Source organism: Podarcis cretensis (genome assembly GCF_951804945.1).
Source record: "Podarcis cretensis genome assembly, chromosome: 1".
Classification (NCBI taxonomy): Eukaryota; Metazoa; Chordata; class Lepidosauria; order Squamata; family Lacertidae; genus Podarcis; species Podarcis cretensis.
In genome coordinates, this window is record NC_137170.1 from 70,971,100 (window position 1) to 70,989,126 (window position 18,027).

An 18,027-nucleotide genomic window follows, 5' to 3' on the forward strand; every position below is an offset into this window, starting at 1 on the left:
CCCCTATTTCACTCTGCGCCTGAAGATGACTCTGAGGTCTGAGAGCACAGTCCCAGGAAGTTGTCACTACGCTATATCCCAGCCTCCAGCATGCTATGGAGTCTCACCCCAGAGTTCCCATGTTAGCTTCAGCAGTGAAGGAGCAGCAGTTTGACAGGAAGAAATTAAGCAGGCACTGCTTTTCCTGGCATGCACATAAATTGAGGGAGAAACCTTCACCTGCTTAATTTCTGTGTGTCAGGCTGCTGTTATAAAGGCATAGCTGCAGAGCCAGTAAAAAAAAGTTGGCAACCCCATATGGGATGAAAGGGGGAGGGTGAAATGCATAAGCCAAAGCCTGGGAGTGTCTGACAAAGGGTGCCTGAAATTAAACAGATCTGGGAAATTCCATCCCTTGACGTCCCGTAAAGGAAAAACAAAAAAACAAAATAAAATACAAAGATCATATCATAATTAAACTGGTAAAAGGGGAGCTAAGAGCAATTCTGCTGGAGTTTGCCACTTTAGTTGGTGTTTTTGCTACATATTAGGAGCACTTCCACATTGGTGTTGTACTGTATTGTCTTCTGGGAAAATAATACAAAATGGAGCAGGGGTATTTGTGACATACTAAGTGGTACTGAGTTCAAGTTGCATCAAGCAATAGGAAACAACAATAGGAAAAGAACATTTTGGGGCTTTTCAGTTTACAGAATAAAAGGAGGTAAAACCAGGGCATGATAGTAGTTTAACAAATGATTCATGGTGTGGGGAAAGTGGGTAGAAAACCATTTTTCTTCCTCTCTCATAATACTAGGAGTGGTAGTCAACTAAATTCTACTCAGAGCAGTCCTATTTAAATCAATGAACCTAAATTAGTCATGCCCATTAACCTGAATGGGTCCACTCTGGGTGGGATTCATGGTGAGTACCACCCCAGGACTCCAGACCTTGCAGCTGAAAGATTGAGAATGCTGCAGCTTAGTGGCAGAGCATCTGCTTTGCATGCAGATTTCCCCAGGTTCAGTCATCTGCAGGTATGACTGGGAGTGTCCCCTGCCTGAAACCCTGGACAGGCACAGCCGGTCAGTGCAGACAATACTGAGTTACATAGACGGACCAATGGCCTGACTCAGTATAAGGCAGCTTAACATGTTCCTAATGTTGGAAGATTCAGGATACACGAAAGGAAGTACTTTTCCATCGAAGGACTCCACCAAGCACTATTTAAAATATTGGAAGAACATTACAAGCACTTTCTCTATTCTTGGCCAGGAGAGTATGTGTGACTTTTATGATCCATATTAGTCATGAGCTTGAAACTTTGATTTGAAACTTTCCTCATTATCCAGATTCTAGAATAAAAAAATATTTGGGCCCTAATCCAGAGGACTGCAGGAACAGTGGACAGCTTCATGGGTGCTCAGCGCATGTGGAGAAACAGTGCAGATCGCAGAGTGTCAAGATGCAAAGGGATCCCTGAAGCATAAACCACGGAGCAATGCAGCTCATCTCCGCTGGGTCTTGCCCCCATGAAGCAGTTGCCGAGACTGAAGATCCTCGCCTCCTCAGAGCTGCCTAGGTCCTCTCCTCTCCAGGGTTTTTTCTAAGCAGTCTGAGACTGCACCTGCACAAAGCTAACTTGGCAGACTCTTCATGCCTCCCCTGGTTCTAGGAGACCAAGGGACAGAGGAGCTTGTTGCAGCAGGAGAGGGAGGCACCCATGCCTCTTCCGCAGCTGAACTCATCTCTGCCTCTTAGCCTCCCTTTTCTCTTGCACCAGCCAGTGTAGTGTAGTGGTTAAGAGTCTCGTAATCTGGTGAACCGGGTTCACGTCTCTGCTCCTCCACATGCAGCTGCTGGGTGACCTTGGGCTAGTCACTTCTTTGAAGTCTCTCAGCCTCACTCACCTCACAGAGTGTTTGTTGTGGGGGAGGAAGGGAAAGGAGAATGTTAGCCACTTTGAGACCCCTTAGGGATATCAAATCCAAACTCCTCCTCCTCTTCTTCTTCTTCTTGATTCTAGATTTCTCTCTGCCACAGACTCTCTGAGCTCACTAAATCCTGTTACCTCTTCAGCTTTTGACACCTCATCCTCCCAGTCTTCTTCCTCTTCTCCCTGTGACCACTCATCTTTCTCCCACCAACAATCCCTGGGCTCTGAGCCTTCGTCCAACCAGTCCATGGCTCCATACCCTTCTGAATCCCTCTAAGGAGCCCATCATGATGTTGATAAATCCTCCAGAGATTAGGGAAACCATATCTTTACAATTTATAGCCCTTTCTTTGTATGGATGTCATTGTGTTCATTTAATGTATATTACTGCAAACTCAATAAAAATAGATCTGTGCTTTGAGTTATAAGGTACTGAACTGCTCCAAAATGGCATCCAGAAGACTGAATGGAGGAAGAGGTTGCAGTTCAGATCCTATATGAGATCTTATGGGGCAGTCACAATCATGAGTAACCAACTCATCACAATGAGTAACCCACAGTGTGCTAAAACACTGTCAACTAGCATTGCTAGTTGTGATGCATTTTCAGTCTAAAAAATTATCTGAGGATTGTATGAGTTTAAACTTGAACTCCATGCTTCATTTGCCCCCAAGAGCCACCAATAAGGCTCTTCTATCACTACATATATTATTCTGCACTGCCCCATCCACCTCCAGTGAGAGAGCATGCCAAATACCGCAACATGCAAGTACTACTTTATAAGCAATATTTGCTTTATTATACTGTATCTGCTTAACTTCTGGGAGAGTTACAACTGCTGGAGATGGTATAGAGCAGCCTCAGAGAGGTGAACACTGAAACATAGTATATCACTGCCATACCTTGAGAGATCCCATGACAAATGCACCCACTCCTTATATTAAAGGAGCCTGTGAAAGGCACCATACCCATCACAAGGCCATCTTAAGAAACAAGAGGCTCCTGGAGGTTTCCCCATTTTCTTTTCCTTCATTAAAAAAGTGTATGCATTGGGACAACCCAATACAGAGGAGAGCTGGAATTCGTTCTTGGCTTCGTCAGGGCTGAATGCTCAAGAGAGCAACTGTGAAGCATTCCCTGCTGTCAGGCCGAGTGTGCATATCATCCAGAGCATTATTGGGGTCAGCAGAACTGCTCTCAGCATGAAAGAGGAAGCCTCCACGTGGCAGCATCTTGCGTCACTGCAGGGCCTGTTTGTCCAATTGCACATTCCAGTGTACGGCTGGCTGGTGGTGGTACACATAGGACTCTGGAGTTCTAATTAGTTTTACTGTGTTTATCATCAATAATTCCATGTCAAGCCATGATGACATCTGTTTTACAAAGCCAAACTACACACACACAAAATATAGCATATATTATAACTCATTCTACATTTTGGGACCTGTCAACAGTTTTGGAGGAAGAGTTTAGCAGTTTTACATCAGGGATAACAACTAAATGTTGGCACTGACCCCCAAATAGATGCAATAGATGTTGCTGATTTTAACCAGATATTATATGTATCAGTTGGCCACAGTATTAGGAAGCGTCCTTGGCAGTTTATAGTAGCAAGACAATGACGCTAGTGGTAATCTGCCAAAAACTATATTCTAGCTCTTCTTCTTATCTGGTAAATCAGTTAATGCTTTCAGCGTTTGCTTGTGATATTCAACTTCATACTAGTTTGGTTACATGCAAGCTCATCTACTTCATTCCACATGTGTTCTTGATCCCCATATGAAATGTACATCTGAACCAACCACCTTTTTATTGTGCTATGGCTACCAAAGCTACTCAGGAGGACTGGCATCAGGATTCAGCATTTTCAGGCACCTGCCAGGACTCCCAACCCAGCTGGAGGGTTGACTTGCAATGGCCTAGAACCCCTTGGTCCTCCTCTATGCGGTTGCTCCCTGTCACCCACATTCTTCAAGCAAGCAGAAAGAGGATGACAATAACTCACAGGGACCTCTGCATACCTTGTCCTCTCTGAGGGGTCCAGAGGTAAACAAATGGGCAGGGGCAACAGCAGTGAGCTGGAGGAGGGCCTACTGAGAGCATCTTGTCCAAGTGCCCCCCCCAAAAAAGTCCTGGAACCAAGCCCTGCCACTTTGACACTGTAGAGAAAAGGTGAGGAAACTGTGGCCCTCCAGATGTTGTTGGTCTCCAAACTCCCATCAATTTGAGCCAGCATGACCAAGGATCAAGAGTGATGGGGGCTGTACTCCAGCAAGATCTGCGGAGCCACAAGCTCCCCATCCCTGATGCAGAGCCTGTATCTTTCCCATGGTTCTGAGGGCCCTTCTGTCCAGAGACCCCCTCAAGGGGTTTCCTTAAGAACTGAGGGAAGGAAATGCAGCCCTACTTTCTTCCACAACATACCTAACAAGGAAATCCAGCTGCTTCTGCAAAAGAGCAATAACAATTGCTGCTCCTTTCCCTCTTGTCCTTTGCTATCACTGCAGCCTGCCTTCATCTTACAGTGGAGCTTGGTCCCAGAAGGAGAAATGAAGACAGGAGGAAGTGAAGCAGATACACCTACCTATGCTCCACCTCTGGGCCCAATCGCAATGGTGACATGGCAGCAGGTGGCAAGCAGATAGTGGCAGCCTACTACCATCTGGAAGGACCACAGGTCTGTGGAAGAACACATACTTTGTATAAGAAGAGGCCCCCAGGTCCAATCCCTAGCATGTTCAGATAGGACTGGGAAAGACCCCTGCCTAGAACCTTGGAGAGAAGCTGCCAGTCAGTGATGACAATCCTGAACTAGATGGACTAATGGTCTGGCTTTGTATAAGGCAATTTTCTATGTTCCATGACGGTGCCTGGGATCAGAGGCTAAGGTCAGGCAGCAGCACTTGGTCCTCCAGTGCCAAGACCCTAGTAGTATCCACATCCTCTGGGCATGAACCAGACTTGCAATGAAGTTGTGGGACCTTTGAGGGGCACCAGGCAATGCTGCCAGCCACATCAGACAACTTCGTTGTCCAGAAAGTGGGGGAAGCAACAAGAGGAACAGCCATTTTAGATCTGGTCCTAACCAATGTTGATGACCTGGTTAGTGGGGTAGAAGTGGAAGGATCATTAGGCGCGAGTGATCGTGCTCTTCTGAAGTTTACTATACAGCGGAAAGGAGCAGCCAAGCATACTAGGACTCAATTTCTTGACTTTAAGAAAGCCGACTTCATAAAACTTAGGGAAGTGCTGAGTGAGATCCCATGGACAGTAATACTAAAAGGAAAGGGAGTTCATGATGGCTGGGAGTTTGTTAAGAGGGAGATAGTAAAAGCACAACTTCAGGCAATACCAATGAGACGGAAACATGGAAGGTGCCTAAAGAAGCCAGGGTGGCTATCTAAAGAACTTTTAACTGAGTTAAGATTAAAAAAGGATGTGTACAAAAAATGGAAAAGGGGGGAAACCACCAAAGAGGAATTCAAACAAATAGCCAGCACGTGTAGACACAAAGTCAGAAAAGCTAAAGCACAGAATGAACTCAGGCTTGCTAGAGAGGTTAAAAGCAACAAAAAAGGCTTTTATGGGTATGTTCGTAGCAAAAGGAAGAACAAAGAAACAGTGGGGTCACTCAGAGGAGAAGATGGTGAAATGCAAACAGGGGACACAGAAAGGGCTGAACTCCTCAATGCCTTCTTTGCCTCAGTCTTCTCCGATAAAGAAAACAATGCCCGACCTGAAGAATTTGGAGCAAATGATTCAGCAGAGGAAACACAGCCCAGAATAACTAAGGAGATAGTACAAGAATACTTGGCTAGTTTAGATGTATTCAAGTCTCCAGGGCCAGATGAACTGCATCCAAGAGTATTAAAAGAACTGGCAGATGTGATCTCAGAACCACTGGCAGTCATCTTTGAGAATTCCTGGAGAACAGGCGAAGTCCCGACAGACTGGAGGAGGGCAAATGTTGTCCCTATTTTCAAAAAGGGGGAAAGAGAGGACCCAAATAATTACCGCCCAGTCAGTCTGACATCAATACCGGGGAAGATTCTGGAGCAGATCATTAAGCAAGCAGTCTGTGAGCACCTAGAAAGGAATGCTGTGATCACCAATAGTCAGCATGGATTTCTGAAAAATAAGTCATGTCAGACTAACCTGATCTCGTTTTTTGACAGAATTACAAGCCTGGTAGATGAAGGGAACGCAGTGGATGTAGCCTACCTTGATTTCAGCAAGGCATTTGACAAGGTGCCCCATGATATTCTTGTAAAGAAGCTGGTAAAATGCGGACTTGACTATGCTACCACTCTGTGGATTTGTAACTGGCTGACTGACCAAACCCAAAGGGTGCTCATCAATGGTTCCTCTTCATCCTGGAGAAGAGTGACTAGTGGGGTGCCACAGGGTTCTGTCTTGGGCCCTGTCTTATTCAACATCTTTATCAACGACTTGGATGATGGACTCAAGGGCATCCTGATCAAATTTGCAGATGACACCAAACTGGGAGGGGTGGCTAACACCCCAGAGGACAGGATCACACTTCAAAACGACCTTGACAGATTAGAGAACTGGGCCAAAACAAACAAGATGAATTTTAATAGGGAGAAATGTAAAGTATTGCACTTGGGCAAAAAAAATGAGAGGTTCAAATACAAGATGGGTGACACCTGGCTTGAGAGCAGTACATGTGAAAAGGATCTAGGAGTCTTGGTTGACCACAAACTTGACATGAGCCAACAGTGTGACGCGGCAGCTAAAAAAGCCAATGCAATTCTGGGCTGCATCAATAGGAGTATTGCATCTAGATCAAGGGAAGTAATAGTGCCACTGTATTCTGCTCTGGTCAGACCTCACCTGGAGTACTGTGTCCAGTTCTGGGCACCACAGTTCAAGAAGGACACTGACAAACTAGAACGTGTCCAGAGGAGGGCAACCAAAATGGTCAAAGGCCTGGAAGCGATGCCTTATGAAGAACGGCTAAGGGAGCTGGGCATGTTTAGCCTGGAGAAGAGGAGGTTAAGGGGTGATATTATAGCCATGTTCAAATATATAAAAGGATGTCACATAGAGGAGGGAGAAAGGTTGTTTTCTGCTGCTCCAGAGAAGCGGACACGGAGCAATGGTTCCAAACTACAAGAAAAAAGATTCCACCTAAACATTAGGAAGAACTTCCTGACAGTAAGAGCTGTTCAACAGTGGAATTTGCTGCCAAGGAGTGTGGTGGAGTCTCCTTCTTTGGAGGTCTTTAAGCAGAGGCTTGACAACCATATGTCAGGAGTGCTCTGATGGTGTTTCCTGCTTGGCAGGGGGTTGGACTCGATGGCCCTTGTGGTCTCTTCCAACTCTATGATTCTATGATCTTACATGTGCTGAAATTTCAGCAGTAGCAAGTGGTGCCCTTTCTAATTCCAGAGTTCATTCTAGGCCAAGCATTAATAGCTAGATTCAGGTAGTCCAGTCAGCAGCTGCCCCTGTCAGTATCTGCTCTCCCCACAGTCCAGGTGCTTGCCCCTTCTGATCATTGATGCCGTGTGAATGAGCATCACCCAGCTGTTTTGCCACTGGGTTCAGATTCCAGCCAAGAACGATTTCTATACTGAGACTGAGGCCACATTAACACCATGCATCTAAAGAACTAAGCTACCACTTTAAACAGTCATGGTTTCTGCCAAAGAATTCTGGCAGCTGACGTATGTCAAGGGTGCTGATAGTTGTTAGGAGACGCCCATTCCTCTCCCAAAGCTACATTTCCCAGAGTGATTTAACAACTCAATTTAACTCTCTTCACAGGGAACTCTGGCAAATGTAGCCCTTTGAAGAAACTAGGGATCTAAATATCCTACCTTCCTAAAACATTCGGACTTTAAATAAATTAAGCAGCACCATTTTTCACCATTTGACAGAACATACATACATATATGATTTTATTTATATCCCACCTTCCCATATTTCAAACCAGGCTCAAGACTGCTTATGACATGAAAAAATACATAACTACAACATAACAAAATTAGTCATAAACAATAAATAAAACATAAAAATACAAATTCAACAATTTCCACATAAATCACAACAAGATCTATAATAAAGATGCAAAAACCAACAGCAACAGCTGCCCCACAAACAACACCCCAGCCCAATAGTCTGTTCAGTAGCCTCAGCTTTTGGAGCTGGAGTCAGGCAGGGCCCCACCCTCCCAGGCCATGCGGCGAAAGGCCTGCAAGGCACAGATCAGGTCTTCCAGGACTCACAGACAATATATGGTCTCACAGCCAACACAAGTCATGAAGTAAACTAGTGGAGACCAGCAAACACAACAAAGGTATCTGTGGTGGAGGCAAGGTTGTGGTGAATAAAGGTGAAACGACTGCTCAACAAAGTGACCCTGCATCATTCACTAGAGCAGGGAGGAGGAACCTGTGGCGCCAGATGTTGTTGCACTCCAATTCCCAACACTGATCAGCCAGCATGGCCAAGGTCAGTTGTATGGAAGTTGTAGTCCAGCAAGCTTCCCACCCCTGTACTACAGACTGCCCAGCCCCTTTTCTCCAGGATCTGTTTTCTAGTGTAATGGCTATGGATGGGACATTGAAGCTCCTTGACACCCATTTGATTCACCCACCTTGAAGTGCTGCTTTCCAGTCTGATGCCAAGCAAACTCACTCATTCCGCTCTTTTGAACTCAACATTACTAGGCAGCTCAAGGCTCCCATAAATGAGTTTTCATTGCTTAAGAATGGTTGTTGTAAGAAGAGAAGTTTAGGAATGCAAAGAACATTGTATCAGAGACTACCAGATGTGAAATACCGCCGCCCCCCTCCAAGCAGCATGTTTTCAAAACCTTAGATGTGATCTTGTGAGGGTATCTCCTGATTACCTTAATTCTAACTGCTGCGTTTTTCAGTCTCAGACTCATGCATTTTGAGAACACATGGCTGTCAACACCAAGGATTAGTATGTTGAAAGGAAACTTAGACCATGTCTTGAAATCATTCTGTTTCTCAGCCAGAATTCAATTTCCCCCTCCATTGTCTGTTTCTCTCTTGGAATTACCTCAAGCCACTTGTTTTGCATTATCCTGCATGATGTGCAATGTAAATAAAGAGCTTGTTTGTGACTACCAGAGAATTCCAAGATTCAGCCTTATCTTTCATTCCAGACGTTTATCCTTAGATGACTTTTCTCCTTTCCTCTCTGCACTTCAGCATGTGAGGAAGGATAGGGCAAAGACCGTCTTTACACTGACACAGCATTTCATCCTTATACACACTATCCCATTTAGGGTGAACTTTTTAACAACAGTGTGGTACAGTGGGAAAAAGAGGTAATTTTATTCTAGGCTGCATCAACATCATTTGTTGTTGTTGTTTAGTTGTTTAGTCGTGTCCGACTCTTCATGACCCCATGGACTAGAGCATGCCAGGCACTCCTGTCTTCCACTGCCCCCCGCAGTTTGGTCAAACTCATTTTAGTAGCTTTGAGTAAACTGTCCAACCATCTCATTCTCTGTCGTCCCCTTATCCTTGTGCCCTCAATATTTCCCAACACCAGGGTCTTTTCCAGGGAGTCTTCTCTTCTCATGAGGTGGCCAAAGTACTGGAGCCTCAGCTTCACGATCTGTCCTTCCAGTGAGCACACAGAACTGATTTCCTTAAGAATGTATAGGTTTGATCTTCTTGCAGTCCATGGGACTCTCAAGAGTCTCCTCCAGCACCATAATTCAAAAACATCAATTCTTCGGCGATCAGCCTTCTTTATGGTCCAGCTCTCACTTCCATACATCCCTACTGGGAAAACCATAGCTTTAACTATATGGACCTTTGTCAGCAAGGTGATGTCTCTTCTTTTTTTAAGATGCTGTCTAGGTTTGTCATTGCTTTTCCCCCAAGAAGCAGACATCTTTTAGTTTCGTGACTGCTGTCACCATCTGCAGTGATCATAGAACCCAAGAAAGTAAAATTTCTCACTGCCTCTATTTCTTCCCCTTCTATTTGCCAGGAGGTGATGGGACCAGTGTTCATCATCTTAGTTTTTTTGATGTTGAGCTTCAGACCATATTTTGTGCTCTCCTCTTTCACCCTCATTAAAAGGTTCTTTAATTCCTCCTCACTTTCTGCCAACAAGGTTGTGTCATCTGCATATCTGAGGTTGTTGATATTTCTTCCGGCAATCTTAATTCCGGTTTGGGATTCATCCAGTCCAGCCTTTTGCATGATGAATTCTGCATATAAGTTAAATAAGCAGGGAGACAATATACAGCCTTGTCGTACTCCTTTCCCAATTTTGAACCAATCAGTTGTTCCATATCCAGTTCTAACTGTAGCTTCTTGTCCCACATAGAGATTTCTCAGGAGACAGATGAGGTGATCAGGCACTCCCATTTCTTTAAGAACATCAACATCACAGTGCCCTCATAAAGGGAAGTAATAGTACCGCTCTATTCTGCCTTGATCATGTCTAGTTCTGAGCATCACAATTTAAGAAGGATATTGACAACCTGGAATGTGTGAAAAGGAGGATAACCAAGATGATAAAGGGTGTTATGTGGAACAATTGAGGGAACTAGGTATGCTTAGCCTAGAAAAGAGGAGACTGAAAGTAGATATGATAACCATATTCAAATATCTAAAGCACTTTCCCATGGAAGATGCAGCAATATTGTTTTCTCCCGCTCCACAGGCTAGGACCTGAAACATTGAATTCAAATTACCAGAAAGGAGACAGTGGAACAAGCTCCCACAAGAGGTGGTGGTGGACTCTCCTTCCTTGGAGTTTATGAAGCAGAGGTTGGAAAGCCTTCTGTCCTGTATGATCTAGTTGAGATTCCTGCATTACAGGGGGTTAGATGACTCTCAAGGTCCCTTGCAACTCTACGATGATTCTATGATCTAAAGTTTAAGTAGGGGATCTATTTTCTTGCAGTTAATTATTTTCGTTTTGGCCTTTAATTCCGTGGTTTAGTACTTTACAATATCTCAGAATTTTACTATTAATTAAGTTGGGAAATGACTGAGGACACAATCTTAACCCCACTTACCTGTGAGTAGGCGCCACTGAATTCAACAGAACTTACATACAGTATTCTGAGGAGACATGTTTAGGATTGCACTGTAAGTTGTTTCCATGTACTGTTTTATAGTACTCTCTCTGACCTCTGCAGTTCTTCTTATCATTATAATTTGTCTAGTTAACTTAACAAGTTCATCTCACATGATTGTTTTGTTCTTACTCTTTTGACACATTGATATGTGGATTTGCTTATTCCCCATAAAAATTAAAATGGCAATTAACGTATGTCTGGGTGGATCCCCCAGTGACAATAAAGCTTAAAATAAAAAGAATGTGAAATGCAAACTTCAAAACAACTGAAATGAAAGAGACTTCAGTTTACAGATTGTTTATGGTGCCCTTTAAATATTATTTTCTGTTGTACAAAGACTGCTTATCATGGGGGAGCTGGGGGGTGGGGTAGGAAAGGCTGACATCACTGTCAGCCTCAGCCAGTCACAGTGGCTGGTGGGATTGTCCGCCAAAAAAATTCAAATTCAAATGGACCTATCATGGCCCTCAAGCGGGGGTTGTGCTCTGGCAACAGACCTGGTGGAGCCAGTCCTCACTCAGGTCCACTGCCATAGCATAAAAGCCAGCTGCGCTGCAAGTATGTGGCAGTTGGAATCAGATGTCCCACCTTCCCACTCTGTATATTGTTGGCTCTGCCAGGAGGTACGTAGGCAGTGCATGTGTATGGCCAGACTGTGGAATTTATCGGTCTAATTTTGGGGTCAGGGAGGAAGCTGCCTGCAGACCAATTGACCCTGTCTGGGATGGAGGGGTGTGCCTTGCACACAACAACTTTAACAACTTTTATTGGGGAAAGGGTATTGAGTTGGAACCTTAGTATAAGCTGTGGGTGCCCCGCCCCCTGATCCAGAATCAAATTCAGGGTACCTGGTAAAGGGTAGGGTTCTGTCCAAAAGCCCATACAGGGGCTAATGGGCCATATAACACCCCCAAATGGCGACCTGGTGAAATTGCCCCATTTGATTTGCATCTTTAACTCCATGATCAGTACTGAGGTAGTTATCAGCCAGTGACCAGGTTGGCTGATTCAGGATATATACTGAATGCCTATGCCACAGCCGACTTACATATCAATACTGTTGTGACTATTTCGATCCCAAGCCAGTGTCATGTCATTTCTTGCTGCTTCTACATCTCCAATCACCTCCTGGATGACCCCCAGCCTGCTGCACATGGGAATCAATCACATGGCTCTTTCTCACAGAATGAGCACTCCATTGAAAGGGGAAAGGGGGAATTCCTTTTGTATTCCAATTTTGTAGGAAAGACACACACAACCAGCCCCCAGCGGAATCTTGGGGTCACAAAGGAAGATCTCGCAGCCATGTGTGAGCAGCTCATGTATAAGCAGTTTCCATGAGGCCAGGAGAAAGTGAATCATAAGTAGAAAAGAAGTAAGTCAATAATGTCTGGCAAGACAGGAGGCTCCTTTCATCTCAAGTTAAATGACTGTATATGTTAAGCACCGTTTTGTTTTATTTAATATTTGTGTGCCACTTTTCAAGTAACAAAGCTTAGTTCAAAGTTGTTCACAACAGTAACAGGTCATCCACATTTTATAAATATCAAACACATGTTACATTCAATATAATTTAATTGATGGCTCACCAGACAAATTGATGTACACCTGTCAAGCGTGGTAGCCCAGAAGGGGGCTCAATAAATTAATCTGTTTCTGCAGTCTGCCTGGAATGACAAAAAGGAAGGAACAAGAAGGAAGAGCTGTCAAGCACACAATATGTAGCTTGTGGGTTGCATGATGTGGCTTACTGAGTTGCAAGTTTTACAGGTCTAATGTAAACAATAGCAGAGTTGTTTAGCCAGGTAGCCATATTCTTCTACCCACAGACACAAAAATCAGCTGGAACTGGGTTATTTGGAGCAAAATGACTAGCTAGAGGAGAAATACCTAAGCATACACACACTCTCTTATTCTTTGTCTCTGACTTGCAGTTGATCAAGACTGCTGAGTTTTTTAAAAAATGGGGGAAACAAACAGGCAACTGGTGCTTAAGCTTGTCCCTTGGGGTAAGTTCTTATTGAAGAAGAAGCTTATCCTTATCTCTCTCTCTCTCTCTCTCTCTCTCTCTCACACACACACACACACACACTCCCTAAACATATGTCAGGGTAACCTACAATTTTTTGCTCTGGCATCTAATTTTCTAGGTGCAGCAATGGTACTCAATCATGTGAGTTCTCCTCTGCAGTTTGGAGTGGCACAGCCAAGACACTGGTTTATTACCTCAATAAGAAATAGGACTGGTCACTGCTAACCTTGGTTGGACTAGGACCAGTATGCTTGAAATATAGTCCTCCTTCCTTGCTCTGAGGTCAGATTAAGAATGGAATGCTGCAACACTACATATGGGCATTCAACTGATACTTCACTTTTTCCATGACCCACTGCAGGTCAAAGGAGAACGGAATATGGAAAAGCAGTATCCTTTGAGGCATTTGAGAAAAGTCACATAATCATTCCTCTGCTTGGTCTTAAGCTTTTGGCGCAATCTTATAAAATTAATTCAGACAATCCAGTGTTTATTCTCTTGAAGTTAGGATGGCAGGGTTTCCCTACCTAAGGGAAAGAAACATTCCTCAGCCTCCACATCATACTTTGTAGTTATAGTGAATGGTTTCTACGATAGGACATTTTGTAGGTGAAGATGGAATACATCACAGCGAAATTTTTCAAGGTAAAACTTTTGGAGCCAATCATATTCCAGTCGCTTAATGTTGAAATGTATGGGATTGAATTAAATGAATTAAAAAATGAAATTGGATTCTGAACTTTACCTAAGGGTCGCTTTGGGATGGTTGCTAGACAGAAAATAATATCTTGGCTTTCTGGCAGCCCAGCTGTGAGAGAGAGTGCACTATTCATCAGAATGCAATTTGTCCAAGAAAGTACGTTCCAAGTCCTAATCAATTAAGATGAAGTCTTACTGGACAATGTTCAGGCAGACTACTCAAGAAAACTAAACCCACAAGTCTCGGTGGAAAAGACACAAGATAAGCTTAGCTTACACTGGAATGTTTGCATCTATAACGCAAACAGCTTGCGTGACACAGGATAGCATGTTTCAAGCTACAGAAGGAATGCCCCTCCTTCCTCAGAGAGAAGCACTCAAAAGCAAACGCACAGCAGCTAGTTTGCTACCTGAAACAAAATTTTGTTAAGATCTCTGGATATGCTGGGTTCTTTAAGGATTGCTCTACACACACACACGTTCCTTAAAACAGATAAAACCATTGATATTTTTCATTAGGTTGCTCAAAAGGAAAAGGCATATATGAATGCCAGAAAGTTAACTGCAAGGATTACTTCCTTATTTTCTATTTTCTTATTTCCTATTTCATTGCCCTGATGCTAGTGTTCAGTTAAAGCTAGCCAGCATGTTAAGTTGCAGCAGGACTATGTCTAGGCTTGAGGCTGTCCTGGACAAAATGCCCTCACTGAGACCCCTCCCCACCCCCCAGATAGATCTTGGCCCAGAAGTGACACAGATGGGAATGCTGAGCCTACACAGCTGGACTTGATGGCACTGCCGTTTTGATTTAATTTCAGAGTGTGGAAGATGTACACATAAGCCACAAACAATATTAAATGAAAAATCAAAGCACAATATATGTGTGGGTATTAGGATACAATGGTTACATGGAAAAATCAACTTTTTTAAAACATCTAGTTTTAATCCTTGCTATTATGTGCATGGATTGGTATGTAAGATTAAAATTAATAACAATTAATTAACTACAATTAACTACAATTTCTGAACCCTAAACAGGCCTGCCTAAGCTCCACTAGCCTCTAACTACATTCCTAGCTGTCCTAACCTTATAGCATATTAAAAAGAAGAACACTAGCTGCCAGTTCCAGAGTGGAATTTCAGGGAACAGGCTCCTGTGGTGTTAGATGCTCATTTACTTCCCCCCTTAGCAGAGAACAATTTGGTGTCCAGGATATAAGATCCACTGAGGAACATCTAAGTAGAAAATTAGTTCAAGGAAACACTAAACAAAAATGTTCCAAAATAAAATAGTGCAGCCTGAACCCCTCCCAGGAATATATAAAATGTAATGAGGAAGAAGAAAAGAAATCTGAAAAAAATTAAATCTATTCAAAGCTGTCCATATCATGAACATCAGGGAAAATCTAGCTCTCTGTAAAAATCACAAGAAATTTTTTTGCTAAGGTAGAAATAAAATTTCCTGAAACAAGTTTAAAAAAAACCTGTACAAAATGTATGTGGAAAACTCAACGCAGTAAAGCCTGTCTCAAGGCAAAGTTTTGACAAGCATCAAGAATGCAATCCAAAAGGAACATTTTCTTCTTACTGTGTGCATTCCAGAGAAAAGACACAAAAAAGACGGGGGGGAAGCTGTTTGTGTGAAATAGAGATGATGCTAATATGGAGCCTAGAGAAGAATGGTCTGAGACCTCTCTCAGCTCCCCAACATCCCAGAAAGCTTTTCCTGCTTGCTAATTGGTTCCCTTCATTTCTCATTTGTTTACAACCAAAATTTGGTTCTCTGTTGGTAAATGACTGGTCACAAGGCCGAAAGTTCATCATGCTACTTCTGTTTACTGTCCCCAAAACAGCTTCCCTTTGTCTTAGGGATGTGCTCCTGGGGCTGGAGCTGCCATGATGGCATCCAGAGGCAACAGTGCACCTGCTGGTACATAACAAAAAGTCACAGGTCACATCCACACCATACATAAAAGCACTTTCATACCACTTAGACAGCCCCCAAATATCCTGGGAACTGTGGTTTGTTCCCTCCATGCTTAACAAACTACAGTTAAGCTATGCCTGTTAAAGTGGGAAATGTTGAAGAAAGGGTGGCAAAATGTCACAGCTAAGAAGCTCAAATCGTGTACAGTGGTACCTCGGGTTAAGTACTTAATTTGTTCCGGAGGTCCGTACGTAACCTGAAACTGTTCTTAACCTGAAGCACCACTTTAGCTGATGGGGCCTCCTGCTGTTGCCATGTCGCTGGAGCACGATTTCTGTTCTCATCCTGAAGCAATGTTCTTAACCCAAGGTAATATTTCTGGGTTAGCGGGGTCCGTAATCTGAAGCGTATGTAACCTGAAGCATATGTAACCTGAGGTACCACTGTATATGGCTGACACCCTTCTTTGGAAACTAAACCAATATCCAGACTTAACATTCAAAAACCTTACTTGCATAAACTTATAGATGAATTAAATCATAATATTTGCAGTCACATTCTTATCCAAGCATGGGTTTACAGTCTCTTCTTCTAACTGCCAAACAACAATATCTCAATTAGGCCATGCCTTGCAGCTCCCCTGAGAGATTTCCACTTTTACCTTCTGCTGCAGCTTTGCACTCTTTCTTTCAAAGCAGAGAAGAAGCACTCCAACGATCTATCCAATTTAACAACATTCACAAGTGGATTCTAAAACACAGTCATTTTGCTCCACATAAAACGAAGTCTCTCCTTTACTAGACACCTTCCATGTGACCAACATTAGCCAATCACATGAGAACTACCAGAGAACTCTCTAGAATTCGATTACCCCAACTGATCACATTTAAACACATGGTAATAATGCACGCAAGCATTTACCATGTCAGTGAATTAAATTACTATACTTAACAGTATAAGACTGCTTTTAATGTATGGTGCGGATGTGAACTCAGTGAATATCCCCTCAAAAATCCACAATCCAAAAGAAAATGTTTGCTCTTCCTGCTCAGCTCGTTTGCAGTGGCCTGGCCTGTTTTACAGGCCTCCATGGCAGATGGAACTTTCTCACAATTCTGAATGTGCCCATTGGCCCAAAAAGTTTGGCAGCGCTTTACCTAGGGCAGGTGTGGTTGCTGGAGCTGGTAGGAGTTGTAATTCAGCAACATCTGGAGGACCAAAGGTTTCCCACACCTGTCCTGGGGTCTTACCAGTGTATACTCTGGGCCCAGAGCGGCAAATCCATACCTTCTTCAGAATATGGCCCACTGTGGCAATTTAGCAAAGGCCTAGTCACCATAGCCACCAATCTGTCTTTCCCCTCATTTCAGAACCTGGGGGTCCAGACTAAGATCAATCTGGGCTCTATGATTCTATGATTTAATTTATGGGCTGATTGTCAGCAGATAGCATTTTTAATTGTTTGCCTTTGTATTTGTTTTTGTATCATAGTAACTGCTTTGGGTTCCCATTGGGGGGAAGTGGGGGACAAATAAACATTTATGAGTCGAATTAACAAATAAAAATGTTGATAATGTATAAATAAATATCAAACAAGCAGCCAGAGACAATAAAGCCACTTAATAGACAGACCCACAGCAAGGCTGATTTACTAGGAGGACCTCAGACAGAGTGTCCAAAATATAAAAGGATATATTTTATCAACCTCAGATATCAGCTTTTCATGGAACAAGGCTGCAGCATGTCGACAAACACAGCATGTTCAACAAACCACAGCAGAGGGGCACAATATTTAATTCAGTCAGCAAGCCTCCTATGGAAATGTGAATCATGCTGTCCCCATAGTACATTCTGTTCATTCTGTCACAATAAACACAAGTGTTTGTTTGCCGAACCCATTAGCACTAAACTATAAACTTAACAAGAAAGTTCCAGAGTCAAGCTGTGTTTTCAGTTTGTAACAGTGTCCGCCATTCCAGGATTCTTTTCTTTTTCTTTTCCTTCTTCCAAATTTACTCCAAATTTTTCCTATTAAATCATAATATTTTCCAGTCTTTTGCAATTCTGCAGCATCAAATAACAGCAGGGAGTAAATCATGGGGCAAGTATGGACAGACTTATAATTTCACATTTGTGTCATTTAAAGTTTTGGAACAGCAATGACAAAGCCCGCCCCCTCAGCATCATTTCTATTATGTTCTATTGTCATGCAATGTACTGCAACTCCTCGGCTCAACTTGGTTTTATAAGGCCAGAGAGGGCAGTACAATGCAGAATTTATTTGTTTACATTGGAAAGCTCTTGTTCCCTGTCATTTAATGACCTCTATTTATGATGTATTTATAGCACTGAAT

At 43.2% G+C, this 18,027-nt stretch overlaps 1 long non-coding RNA gene across 5 annotated transcripts in view; it reads right to left on the reverse strand.

Annotated features, from left to right (window-relative positions):
* Positions 1-17,286, reverse strand: part of LOC307210877 — a 63,530-nt gene extending 46,244 nt beyond the window's left edge. Inside the window, exons 1-2 of one of the 5 annotated variants that reach the window (XR_013836190.1) lie at positions 16,924-17,286; positions 12,605-12,682 (exon numbers count right to left, since the gene is read on the reverse strand). This is a non-coding gene — a long non-coding RNA (uncharacterized lncRNA). Of the gene's footprint in view, positions 1-12,604; positions 12,683-16,334; positions 16,528-16,923 lie in introns of those variants that run through there. The other 4 variants (XR_013836191.1, XR_013836192.1, XR_013836193.1 and 1 more) reach the window with 4 other exon arrangements.
* Between the last annotated feature and the right edge of the window lie 741 nt (positions 17,287-18,027).